General features: G+C 35.0%; 1 protein-coding gene and 1 pseudogene across 2 annotated transcripts in view; both read right to left on the bottom strand.

Moving 5' to 3' along the window:
• Window positions 1-14,673, bottom strand: part of GLG1 (golgi glycoprotein 1) — a 119,158-nt gene that overhangs the window by 56,023 nt on the left and 48,462 nt on the right. The gene's annotated exons all lie outside the window — the stretch shown is intronic.
• LOC105079756 (STING ER exit protein pseudogene) lies at window positions 1,258-3,462 on the bottom strand (annotated as a pseudogene).

Here is a 14,673-nt window from a genome sequence, read left to right as displayed (position 1 = left end):
ATAGAATCATGGGGAAAACAATAACAGACTAACAGAAGTATTTAGCTTTAGGAGCTCTGTGATTCTAGGTGTGTTGCTTAACTTCTCTAGGCCCCTGAAGACAGGCTTCAGACTAGAACAGGGATTTCTCCACCAAGGATCCATGACAGACTTTAGAAGTGAGACTGTCTTGAAACTGAATGTAAACTTTTGTGTGCAAGTATATTTTCCTGAGAAGAGAATACACAGCTGTTACCATAGTCTCAAATAAGACAAGAAAAAGTGAAGAAACACTGGTCTAAAATACTTGATATTCTTTCCAGCTATCTGAGTCTATATAATTTGAGATAGGAATTTTCAATTACAAGTATTTGTTGTATTCCACATCTTTTAACGCAGATAATTTGCACATTATGATTATGATTTCCTACTACTTCATTTTAATCATTCTCTACTGGTCGAAGTCACAACAAATAGGTTTCAGGACACATTACTGAAAAGCCTGAGTCTGAATGGTCTCAATTAAATCAACCATCACATTCACTTAAAAGGATGATTTTTACAGAAAGTCTTAAGTCTGGAACTCTGATTTCCCCAAGGCAAACAGACTTAGTTAATGAGTCTGGCAGGGGAAATTAAAGGAGTCACAAAACTAACTTGGATGTTGTCCAAGTTTCTGAAACAGAAATGCATGGGAGTAAGATTGTATCAAAAATATGGAACATTCTATAGTTACACTGACTGAAGTTGAACTACCCACCAGATCACACCTGGTACTAAATTAAGTGGCAACAGATTCTGTTTATTAATTATCTTGGAGAAAACAAACAAAAAAATGTCAACAGTATTGGTGCTTTGATGGCCTTGCAAAAATCTGAAGGCTGGGCAACAACTTAATGCTTCCTTCTGCTTAGAAACATTTTGCTGTAGTAGTACGTAAATTCTTCTTCTGGGAGTTTATTCATTAAGAATCCAGTAAACTCCCAATTATATAAGCAATTCATTTATTAACTTGGCCCAAACCATCACCCTCCTGCCCATCATAAACAAGCAAACTGAATATAACACAGTCGGTAATTACATAAACTCAGTCTTTCAGTCTCGGCAAACTTTCCGTGAGCAGGTATAAACTAGATCTTAACTCTCAGTCAGATTCATAACTAAATTCCTCTTAGTGCCTTAGTCTGGCTCAATCAGAATTAATTTTACTTGTATCCAGGGAGAGCTGCTAAGTATTGTTTTTCCAAAAGGGCAGTGATCAACATAGGCTTTGTGCCCTCCAACAATGCTCCGATTCACTGAAGATTTTTTTCTTGTATGATTCTTTGACATTCGCCCATCTTTTCATAAAGGATTTACTGTACAGGTCCAGTGGGAGATAAGAGAAGGTATGAGACAGAGTTACAGATGCTGGCACTCAAGTAAATCTGTGTGGTAGAGGAGGTAAAACGTGAGGCCATACCTATACATATCATACAAAGTTGAATGTGGAGTTGAGGGGACCAATATTTTAAAGAATTAAAAAAGTACCAAGACCCCTCATGAATTAGGATGACAGAAATCAGAGAGTCTAATGGAGGAGGGAACATTTAAGTTCAGCCTAAACAGATCATCATGTGGTGATACGATACTGCGTGTAGGCTGCAGAAGATGAGGTGGAGGCTGTGCAGGGCAGAACACTAAGAAAGGTGTAGGAGGAGTCGGAAAGGTATGTCCTGTGCAGAGGGCTGAGACCTGAGGAACGCTATGGTGGTCTTTAGGCTTACATATTTGGTATCTCCTAATATGTGGCGGGATAACTACAAATTTTGAATAAAATCCCAACATTGGTTCAGTAACAGTTTGTCATAGTCCAAATTAATATGTTATGTTAAACACAACAGAGAGTGGTGATTTAATTTACTGTTATTTACCTGTGTGTTTCCCCAGTGGGTGGTGGGGCAGCAACTGGTAAATACTGTATAGTTATTCCTTTTTAAAAAAATTTTAAGCATTTTATTAACTTTGAAGATGGAATAAGAAGAGCTACTTTAGAAACTGGAGACATTCAAGCAGTGATCTATTCATAGAGTTTCTACATAGCTCAAGAAGTTTACATCAAATGGAAGAAAAATAAGACCTATCTACCATATACAGAATGATTCAGAAAAATCCATCTCTAGAAAGCAGGTCGAATGGATTCATAGACCTCACTGAATATAAGAGAATCAACGGGAAGCAACGTAAAGCCTTCTGCCGTGGCATAAAGGTAGGAATCAGTCCACGTAGTCTTTTTCCCTCCTGACCTAAATGTTTACCTCCAGTCTGGGTTCAGAGAAAGGTCCTGATCATTTGAACTGGTTGTCAGTCAAGGTCCCCTTCATGTTGGCTTTCTTGGCTCCTGTTCAGCCAGCTCCTGCAACCGCCTGTTGCTCAGGCCTTTGTGTTCTGGCTGTTTTTCAATCACTTTGGCATTCTGTGCACACATGTCAGCAACTTCCCTAGCTTCAATCTCCTATTCCTATTCCTCTTCAACAACAGAAGACATAGAGACAGAGTTGAACTTGCCTATGTCTTTAGTCTATTTGGTCATCATCACCTTCTTAGGAGGCTCTTGTTTCTGACTATACATATTTGTTTTCCCAAAATCCTGGCCAAACTTGACTACTGCTCCATCCAGAATGAAGGTCATGGGAGCATTCTTCAGCTAGGGGTGGCAGAAGAGTGGCAGTCCACACTTTGTACATTTCTTCCTGAACTGTCCTTCAATGTCTTCAGTCCTCCAAAGATACACTGTGTCCTCATCTTCTGTTACAAAACTTGTGGGTGTGTTTGGCAGCATCAATCACACAGACCAATCCTGGGCCCTCATGGGTAATTTCTCTGAGAGTCCGGCACCAAGATCATCTGGCCACACAAGCAGTAGCGGATGTCAAGGGGCTTCTCACTGTTACCATATTCTGCCTGGTTGGAGGTGTTGGAGCAGACTACTGATCCAGACACTTCTTTATTTAGGCACAGTTCAGTGAAACAGCCCAAAACTCAATGTCAAGAATAACATATAGTTACTTCTATAGGAACACGATACACTTTAAAGGGATAAAAAATAGATAGACAAGACCTTCACAGTCAAATTAGTGCCCATTTATCCTTGATGCATCGACAGTCTCATATAATCACAGAGCAGTCAGAGAACTATAATGAGGTCAAGACTTACTTGCCTTGCATCTTAAAAATGAAAAATAGTCTCAATGTCCTTTAATTCTAATTATATATATGTATTATAGTGAGAATTAGCAAATGGTTCTGTTCTAGTTCATACTCATAAATACTGGCAAGACTTTCAGCTTTCTCAAGTACTAATTCATTCATCTTCAACGAGGTTATATCCCTATTTTGTAAATATGAAAACACAATAATCTGGCTAATGACTGGACTTAATAGCTGACCGAAAAAAAAAAAAAAAGACTAAGCAACTCTTGACTCACTGACAGAATGATCCATATCCATGAAGATGCTACTCTCCAAAATCTACTTTAAGTCAAATTACATCTTATTTTTGCCTAAGAAAACTCTACAACTAGTTAAAATGACCAAATGGAAATACTCAAAATTAATATAATTTATCATCTTCTGTGCCCAGAGCAGGGAATGACAAATAAGGATATAGTAATCTAGTTATTGAACAAAAAGCATCATTACATCATGGCAAAAAGGATACATGGTGGATTATGATTTCACAAGTCTTAAAGTTTATTTTAAAATGTAAATTATAAAAGCATGTAATTTTCCCTACTGTAAGAAATATTGTGAACTCCTTCCCAAACCCCACTCCCATTTTATTATTACGAATTAGAAATAAAAATACCTATAAACTGTAGGAGACAGTCATCCTCAAAAGAATGTTTAGAGATATTTCTTTTCACATACAGAGCTCATTCAAACTTTTAATCAACTTTCCATTTGAGACTGCCCAATACTTATGAAATGTAGGGACTGTTTTGTAATGACAAGCATTTTAAAATCCAATTATGGCCTTGCAAGGGCTCTGTCTCACTTCACCATTGTGAATGAATGAGTTTTTTTGGGGATTAAATCTTCCTCATGAGAGCCATCAGCAAAGAAGGAAAAGTTATCACCTACTAATTCATGTTTTCTCCCTAGGAGACAACTGAGAAATCTAGAATTCATTTTCGTGCTGGGGAGGAGCATTTTTTGCCTAATTTATGCGGGAAGGATATAGAGTCAGGCATTCTATCAAATGCTTGGCCAGATTCCCCTTTAAGCCTCAAGGAAAAGAATCTTGGACAGGTCTATCAACTTGGCTCCCAGACAGAAAGGCACACAGCTATAAAGGGATAACTGACCTTGTTTTTCATTGCTCAGTTGCCTGGAAAACGTCTGTTTCAGTGCCCATTTCAAAAGAGAAGGCACCTAGAGCGTTATCATTGAACCTAAAGTGGTTAACATTTATAAACTGTTTTGTAGACAATTCATCAAAAAGGCCACACTTCCTCTGAACTGTGAGGCTGTAACTACTACTAGTACTATTGTACCACTACTACAAAAATATAGCACCAAAACTCTTCTAAAATTATTTTTCATACCTCATAAAAACAGTCACAGTATAGTAGATCCCCTCATGTCATCATGTTTGAGAGGCAACCTGGTAGGAAGAATTCTGGACTAGGAGACAAAAGACTTGAGTTCTAATTCCTTGCATATTCATTGCACAAGCCTTGATCAAGTCAAGGCTCCAAATTTCATGTCTACAAAACAGATAAATCCTGTTTTACATACTTCACAGGGCTTTTATGAGTTTAGAGCTACGTTAAAGGTCTTTGAAAATTATAGACAGCCTTGCAAATAGAATACTGGCCTTTCATTCTCTGTATATAATCTAATCATATAAACATCAAAAGAAACATTACTGCTTTCTAGTAGTCCCTCATTCATGCAAGCAAGGAACAGAATTCAAAATACATGACATATATTTTTGACTGTATGTGTATATATCACCTCTAAAAGGACATAAAATATTTATTTTCACTATATGCCCTTTTGCATTTTTGAATGAAATTTGCAATTTTGAATGAATTTTGTACCACATGCAAAAAGAAAAAAGAAAAATCAAAGATAATGTTTAAGACATAAACATAGACAACTTTAAAAATATTTGGGACACATCTTCATGGGGCACCAAAGGAGTTTAATGATGTACTCTTTCCAGTCCATATTTTTCCCTTTTTTTCTCTTCCACTGTCTATTTCAAATCAGGCAGTGGTGGGGAGGAAAAATGGGATACCTACATCCTCTGGAACATGGCAAGAGGAAATCTGGCCCTCTTAAGAGCTCTACATTGGTATTTCTACTCTAAGAAAAGCAAATTAATAATTTTATGTTCTAGTTTTCCCAGTGTGATCAACTTTTAAAATGAGATGGGAGTGGGACTTCTAAAATGAGATGTAAAAACAAAATTCTCTGAAGAGGATTATATGAATCAGGAACAGAATGTCACCCCTGTACACTGTTCGTAAAATTGTAAATTAGTGCAACCACTATTGAAAATAGTATGGAGATTCTTCAAAAAATTTAAAATAATCTACAATGTGATTCAGCAATTCCACTTCTGGGTATTTACCCAAAGAAAACAAAAACACTAATTTGAAAAGATATATGCACTCCTATGTTCACTGCAGCATTACTTACAATAGCCAAGATACGGAAGCAACCTAAGTGCCCATCAATAGATGAATGGATAAAGAAGATGTGGCATGCATATATATGTATATACACACATATGCACACACAATGGAATATTACTCAGCCATAAAAAAGAATGAAATCTTGTCATTTACAACAACATGGATAGATCTACAGGGTATTATGCTAAGTAAAATAAGTCAGACAGAGAAAGATTAACACTATACATCACTTACTTATATGTGGACTCTAAAAACAAAACAAAACAAAACAAAACAGAGTTACAGATATAGAGAAAAACAGATGCTTGCCAGAGGAAAGGAGAGTAGGGGGAGGTAAGAAATAAGTGAGGGAGATTAAGAGGTACAAACTTCCAGTTGCAAAATAAATGAGTCATGGGTATGAAATATGCAGTGTGAGGGATATAGTCAGTAACTATGTAGTATCTTTGTATGGTAACTTATGGTGATCATTTGGAATGTGTAGAAACACTGAGTCACCATTATACAGTGTAACAGGAACTAACACAGTGTTGTAGGTCAATTATACTTCAAAACCAAATAAACAAACTCATAGAAAAAGAGATGAGATTTGTGGTTACCAGAGAAGGAGGGTGGGGAGAGGAGGAGGGTAGGAGGAACTGGATGAAAGTAGCCAAAAGGTACAAACTTCCAGTTATAAGAAAAATAAGTACTAGGGATGTAAATGTACAACATGATAAATCTAATTTATAATGATGTGTGTTATATATGAAAGTTATTAAGAGAATATATCCTAAGAGTTTTCATCACAATAAAAATTTGTTTTCCTATCTGTTTGTACCTATATGAGATGATGGATATTCACTAAACTTCTGTGATAATCACTTCATGATGTATGTAAATCAAATTATTATGCTGTATACCTTAAACTTATTCAGTGCTGTATGCCAATTATATTGCAATAAAACTGAAAGAAAAAAAGGAACAGAATGTCAATTTTAATATGGACCCTTTATTTGCCATCTCAGATGATTTGGAACAGCTGAATATAGGTACAAATCTGTCAAAACAGTGGCTACTAAAGCCAAATGAAAAGTGGGAAATGAGACTAAAATAGAAAATTTCCAGACATCTGACAATACTATTAATGTTTATACCTAGTAAATCTGGAATGATTATGTCAGTGTAGCTCATTACCTCCAGTCTAAGAATGTAACGTTACTTCTATAATTTTGAAAAAATAAAACAAACAAAAAAATGGATATAAGATTACAGGATACAAAAAAGGTCCTGAAATTAAATGAACAGAAGTTTTCTTTTTAAACTCCAACTTCAGGAGTACCTTTGTAGATAAACAGATTCTTAGCCACAGGAAGACACCATCAGTTTAAGTAGTTCAATTACATGAGGATAAACTAGAGTAAAGGAATAAATTAATTTAGGCCACTATGGTAGAAAAATCTTAATGCTAATGGAAAGAACAGTTCACCAAGTTTGGTGGCAAAAATAACTGAGTGTGGAATTTGTCCACCCCTCACCCTAATCTCTCAATCTAATATCCAGATACAAATCCAGATTAGGTATTCATTTTGAACTTCATTTAGGTTTTTTGTTTCTAAGTAAACATCAGACATTAAATAGTTTTGATTTTGTTCACTCAAATGTTTAAAGGCTCCAAACAACTTTTGTGTTTAAGTCCAATTGTTCAGATGCAGATATCTTTAAATATGCAAACATACCAAGGCTATCAGTCATCTAAAATCACTTTTCTTGGGGCGGGAAGGGATAAACTGGGAGTTTGAGATTTGCAGATACTGAATGGTATATACAAAACAGATAAACAAGTTTATATCGTATAGCACAGGGAAATATATTCAATATCTTGTAGTAGCTCACGGTGAAAAAGAATACGAAAATGAAAATATGTATATTCATGTATGACGGAACAACTGTGCTGTACACCAGAAATTGACACAACATTGTAAACTGACTACACCTCAATAAAAAAAATTTTAAAAATAAAATAAAATAAAATAAAAATCACTTTCTAAATTTTACTTGGGAAATGTTTCTAGCCCACTGCTGGCAGTCAATGTACTTCTCTCATCACGTGAAACTCAAATTGATTCATTTTGTGAAAGTGTTGCTTGTCACCAACTGGTCAACTTTAATAAGCAAGATCAATGATTTTGATACTTCGGTTTAAGTGTCGAGCATCTGCCTGGGTCTGTTACTTTTAATCATTTAACAGCTACCTCTGAAAAAGGACTACGAAGCAGTACAAAAGTGGTTCAGGGTTATATCATAGTAATTATTTCAAATATACACTCAGACCTTACAAGAGTGCCTTTAAAATTCTGATCATCACAATTATTCTTCATCAGAGTACTGGAAAATCGAATGTCTAAAATACAAGGCTGTGATTTAGGGTCTCTGAATCTTTATTCTACACCAGAAATATAGAAGATAAGGATCTATGACTGCAAAAAAGCTCACTATTTCAAAGATAACAGTTTAAATTCTGACATGTGACACAAATGAAATGTCTTTTGGACCAAAGAAAGAGGAAAGACCAAGTAACAGAAGTGAGCCACAGAAACCATGCAAACATTTTGCAATTGAAATCTTACTAAATAATCCACATCACAGAGCTTGACTGGGGGAAAGGCTCTCTGCATTAAGTAGAGCTTAACCATATTTATTCAGAAGTAAGAGTTGATATCTAATAACCCACAACTTTTTTTTTCTTTTGAAACTGAAACAAAAATTTAAGACTTGGGGTTGGGGTGGGGAGAATAGTAGAAAGTCAATTTTGGATTGCTCTCTAAAAATCTTGCTTTTGGTGCCAAGGAATTTTTTTAACCTACTTAGACTCTATGATCCTTATTTTCACCTCAGTATGCAAAAAGAAAAGCTTCAAGCATTTCCATGAGACTTCTCTCTGTGATATGTACTAAATGAAATCCACAAAATGCAACATTCTGACTTATTTAAAATACATACTTCAGTTGTAAGCACTATACACATGTTTATGTCTACTCTGAGTCATTTATCTGGTTAAGAATCTTACAACATTATGAATGGTGGTGGCTAGTTAGGCAATTAACATAAAAAATTCAGAAGCATATACATAAGCCAATATATGTAATTCATGACAGCTTTTAAAATAAAAGTTTAAGATATAGTGCACACTAAGAGATCTTAGAATATTTCATATAATTAAGTAACTTACCTAAAACCTTTGGTCAGAATTTTAATTTTTAAACTTTATCTCAAAATTACCAAATACACATTTTAAAACATAAAATAACATAGGATAGTTTTGGCCTAACAGCAAGTTAATGAAGTTTGAAAAGAAAGATTAGCGAATGCATTAATACTTCCTTTCCCAGGGGGGTGGAGGGTGGGAAGGGATAGACTGGGATTTCAAAATTGTAGAATAGATAAACAAGATTACACTGTATAGCACAGGGAAATATACACAAAATGTTATGATAACTCACAGAGAAAAAAATGTGACAATGAGTGTGTATATGTCCACGAATGACTGAAAAATTGTGCTCAACACTGGAATTTGACACAACATTGTAAAATGATTATAAATCAATAAAAAATGTTAAAAAAAAAAAAAACTTCCTTTCCCAAACAATGATCTGAACAAATGATCTCAATATTCATGACTTATCAAGTAATTTATTAGACTGGTTACTGAGTTGCCCCTGCTTCCAGAACAAAGATACAGTGCATAAGAATAGGAAATTCATTTCCCTAGTTTAAAACAGTCTCTTATAAGTTCATTTTGGGGCTATTAAAAATTCCTAGGTTTTTCTGGTTTTATTTTATTCCCTTACCCTCTTGGAGGTGGTAGTATCTCAATTAAAAACAAAACAATTCCTAAAAATTTAAGTTACTTCCTCCACCTCTTCCCTGCTTTACCAAAGGCTTATTTAATGTAATGATACATCCTCTCTATAAATCTCAGGGGGAAAAAAACCCAGAAAAAATGAATAGCAGATTCTTATTCCAAAGATGACTAATCACCTTCGCCTTAGAATTTAAGATTAAAGAGATCTAGCTTACATAATTAATTACAACCAAAATAGATGAGACACAACAAATGTGTCTTATATCTGTGTATTGGCTTAAGGCTACAGTTTCCATTTATGACAAAATTAAAAAAAATTTTTTTTTCATATTTAGCTTTCTTTTTGTATGATAAGGAAAGTAACTGATTGGGTAAGACTATGAAATTGTTCATTCCTATTCCTATTCTACCAGTTAACTTCTGCTATGATTTGGGAGAAGCCAATCATAATCCCACCCTCCACAATTAGAAAGCTTTACATTTTAACTATGGTGAAAAGAGAAAAACACATTTTTTCAAATCTTTCTCCCATAAAAATTAGAGCCATACCTATCTAAAGCCCTCTGACAAGTCTGACAGTATAATCACCAAGTCACAACAGTTTACATCTGTGAAAAATATCCATTTCCTATTAATTAGAGGGATTATTTAAATTGTCTGATACCAAAAGTTATATTCTTATGAAATATATAAAACACTGATTTAATCCACTGTTGACAGCTTAAACTTGCATTTCAGAACAGAAAAATAATTTAGAATGAAAATTTCCAAGTTTTAAAGTCAATATTCAATATCAGTTTCTGAATGAGAACCTGAGCCTTTCAGCAGCTCCTCCATTCTAAAAATATCTGTCGCAGGATATCTTTATTCAATCTGAAACTGAATAAGAATTTCAAATCTATATTCTAATTCTTACTTGATGCAACTATGATGTCAGACAGCAGGCAATGAAACATAATTTTGCTGGCATAAATTTGGCTCCAAGTTATATCTGTCTTGAAATTCTTCCTAAAAACACTAGAATACTAATAAATTAATTCTTGGTTGATCACAAATCCCCACAAGTCTCTGGCAGAATTTTTCTTCTTAAGATAATTTACATTTGAGGAAGTTCTTGAAAGGCAGTAATTACATCCTGGGCTATCACAATACTAGAAACACATTAGCATTCTATACACATTTGTTATTTGGTTGACAGAAATTCTATTTGACCTCTAGGCTTCCAAAGGGGAGTCTGTCTGTCACTGGGATCACAATGAAATAAACACCTTCTCACAAACTTTTTCCTCTTCGGTCTATTTTTTAGGACTTTCATTTTAACAACAATTCTCTAACATAGCCCCCAATTAAGACCAAAACTATGCAATGACTTCAAGCTGGACAGGACAAGAAATTATTCAATAAGGATGCCAGAAAATTACATTCACTATTTTGGTTTCTTGATAGAACAGCACTAGGATGGGTAAGAAAAGGGTTATCAAGAATTGTATTTCTGGAGTTCCTCTACACACCTCTAAAGGAATTCATTACCATTATTTATTTAAATCCAATTCTCTTGGGAGAAACTGCTTATCCTTCACATGAAGCTTTTAGAAATGACTAGGAAAAAAATTCCATACAAATAAACATCAACGGATTAGATCTGGGGAGGGGGTGAGAAAAGGAGGGGAGGGGGAGAGAGAGAGAGAAGACAACTTCTGAATAAAGTTACAAGCCTAGTTACCACATGAGGGCAACTTCATCTCTTTAAAATTTCCCCCTAAATGCATCCTTTAAAGAATTTCTAAAAATTAAGCTGACATAAACTGGTTAGCACTTATGTATAAGGCCACTTTCTGCTTCAGAAATCAACCAATTTCATGTGCAATCTCGGTAAACGCTGCTTCTTTTCTTTCTGAGAAGCACCTACTTAGGCAAGTTAGAAGACTGAAGTATCCTGGGCGGTGGGGGTGAAGTGTATGGCAATGACCATGGATGAGCATCAGTCAACCTCATATAAGGGGCAGGAAGAATCTACATTTTCTTAGGCCTGTTGGGAGGGAAGAAATGTTAAGAAAGGACCTCAGCAGTTAGAAAAAACAAGAACAGAACCAAACAGCAAAAAAATGATTATGTTCCTAAGACAACAAATAGAAAAATAATTCAAAAAGGAAATAATGAGAAAGCCATCTCCTAGATGAAAAGAAAAACACCTATCCTTAGTTTAACAGTTGCTTAGAAGACATTCTTGCTGGCTTCTACGGAGGTCTAACAATTCATTTCTAATTCTGTTCCCTGTTCCACTCTGTTCCTCACGATCTGAATACCCTGAAATTCTAATTCAACAAAGATTCTGCAAAAACTTAAAATACTCTTTATCCAACTAAAACTTGATGCTAAATAAAACAATAAAAAGGAACTTTACTCTTTTGTAAAGTTGTAAAACTTTATTCTTTTGTTTACTTACTAAATAGGAAACTGCCTCTACCTAATTGTGTCAAACCACCATAAACAGATATTCAATTTGTTATGTGAGCAGCAATTTTGTTTTGTTAGAAATGAAATTAAATTATTCTCCTGTTCTATACAAAATAAAAATCTTTACTTCAAACAGTATATGGGAGAGGAAAGATAAAAGCCAAAAGAATCTATGGTTTAGTCCTTATTTTAAAAACTTTCTAAGGGGAAATCCGAATTGCTACATCTGTTAAAAACTTTGTAGAATCCATTGATTCTTTAAATTATGCGTAATTTTTATTAAAAAAAACTTTTAAAAAAGAAGAAAACTAAAATAAAATTATAATAAAATTAAAGCTGATAAAAATAATTCTGAAACTTGTCAAAGATATCTTGTTACTAAAAATTGCTAAAACTGTGCTGAGTTTATTTTTGTGAATCTCAAACCTTAAAACTACTGGTAGGATGAGAATTTACAGTATTTCCTATTAAGAGCTGATCTTGCTTAGAATCTCTACAGATTCTTGACTTAAAACTGCAAAGCATACCTATACCACCTAAATTCAGGCTGACTACATTCAGTGCTTGTGGTATTTAGAAAGTGATTTCAAAGTTGGTAACTTACTGGGTATGAAACTGAGGGAAAGAAAAATGAAGGATGATGGCTGCCCTACGTTACAGGCTGAGGGACAAAGTGGATGGTGGCACCTTCACTGAGAAGTAAAACCCAAGCTCAGCGGGCTTATAGTAGCAGGTACTGAGATCAGTTCTAGAGCTGTTGGATTGAGGTGTCTGTGGACATTCCCTGCAGGTATGGTTGGCAATGTGTCTGGAGCTCTGGAAAGAGGTTTAAGGCTGGTGATAGAGATAGGGAAATCTTCACATTTAGGTGGAAATGAAATTACCTAGGCTGACTGAGAACAGAACCAGGACATTCAAGCCCATAACAAAAGAGGTGACTGAACAACAGTCTGACAGGGAAGCCACAGAGAAATCTTTTAAGAAGGGAATGGTCACATAGTGACCATTCCATTTATATAAAATGTCCAAAACTGCAAATTTAAAGACATAAAGTAGATTTTTTTCCTTTTTATTCATATTATTTTTTACTTTTTTATTGAGTAATAGTTATTTTACAATGTTGTGTCAAATTCTAGTGTAGAGCACAATTTTTCAGTCATACATGAACATATATATATATTCATTGTCACATTTTTTTTTTCGCTATGAGCTACCACAAGATCTTGTATATATTTCCCTGTGCTATTCAGTATAATCTTGTTTATCTATTCTGCATTTTAAAATCCCAGTCTGTCCCTCCCCACCCTCCACCCTCTTGGCAACCACAAGTTTGTATTCTATGTCTATGAGTCTGTTTCTGTTTTGTATTTATGCTTTGTTTTTGTTTTTTTTTTTAAATTCCACATATGAGTGATCTCATATGGTATTTTTCTTTCTCTTTCTGGCTTACTTCACTTTGAATGACATTCTCCAGGAACATCCATGTTGCTGCAAATGGCATTATGTTGTCGGTTTTTATGACTGAATTGTATTCCATCGTATAAATATACCACATCTTCTTTCTTCAGTCATCTGTTGATGGACATTTAGGCTGCTTCCATGTTTTGGCTATTGTAAATAGTGCTGCTATGAACATTGGGGTGCAGGTGTCATTTTGAAGTTGGGTTCCTTCTGGATATATACCCAGGAGCAGGATTCCTGGGTCATATGGTAAGACTATTCCTAGTCTTTAGAGGAGTCTCCATACTGTTTTCCACAGTGGTTTTCCTTGCTTTCCTCTCCCACTCTTAATGAGTTGGATGTCTTCTTTTACAATTTTGTGTTTATTCTTTTTGTAATTCATGGTAGTTATCTCCTTTCGACTTATGAGTTTCTCATTTTTGTAGCATCCTGCTTCTTTTCTATTTAGAGTAGACCTGTCAAAATTTCTTTTAGCATGGGTTTAGTGTTGCTAAACTCTTCTAGTTTTCGCTTGTCTGTGAAGCTCTTTATCTCTCCTTCTATTCTAAAGGATAGCCTTGCTGGATAGAGTATCCTAGGCTGCATCCTTTTTTCATTCAGGACTTTTGAATATATCTTGCCACTCCCTTCTGGCCTGAAGTGTTTGTGTAGAGAAATCAGCTGAGAGCCTTATGGGGGCCAGCTTGTAACTCACTCTTTGTTTTTCTCTTGCTGCCTTTAGGATCATTTCTTTATCCTTGATTCTGGCCATCTTGATTATATGTCTTGGTGTGGGTCTGTTTGGGTTCTTCCTGTTTGGGACCCTCTGAGCCTCCTGTACTTGGATATCTGATTCCTTCTTTAGGTTTGGGAAGTTTTCAGTCATGATTTCTTCAAATACCTTTTCAATCCCCTTTGTTCTTCCTTCCCCTTCTGGAATCCCTATTATGCATAGATTAGCATGCTTTATATTATCCCATAGGTCCCTTATATTGTTTTCATTGTTTTTTATCTATTTTTCTCTCAGCTTTGTGTTGTCCTGTCTTCTAGGTCACTTATTCGTTCCTCTGCATTATCTAGCCTGCTTTGTACAGCCTTTAGATCAGCTCTCATCTCAGCAAGTGAGTTTACTAATTCTACTTGGTTCTTCTTTATTAGCTTCTATTTCATTTTTGACATATTTTATATCTCTAAACACTATTTCTTTTAGTTCCTTCAGTACTTTGATCACTCCTTTTTTGAAATCTTGATCTAGTAGGTTATCAATGT

Source organism: Camelus bactrianus, chromosome 9 (assembly GCF_048773025.1).
Source record: "Camelus bactrianus isolate YW-2024 breed Bactrian camel chromosome 9, ASM4877302v1, whole genome shotgun sequence".
Classification (NCBI taxonomy): domain Eukaryota; kingdom Metazoa; phylum Chordata; class Mammalia; order Artiodactyla; family Camelidae; genus Camelus; species Camelus bactrianus.
Note: the sequence above shows the minus strand (reverse complement) of the source record. Positions and strands in the feature narration are given on the sequence as shown.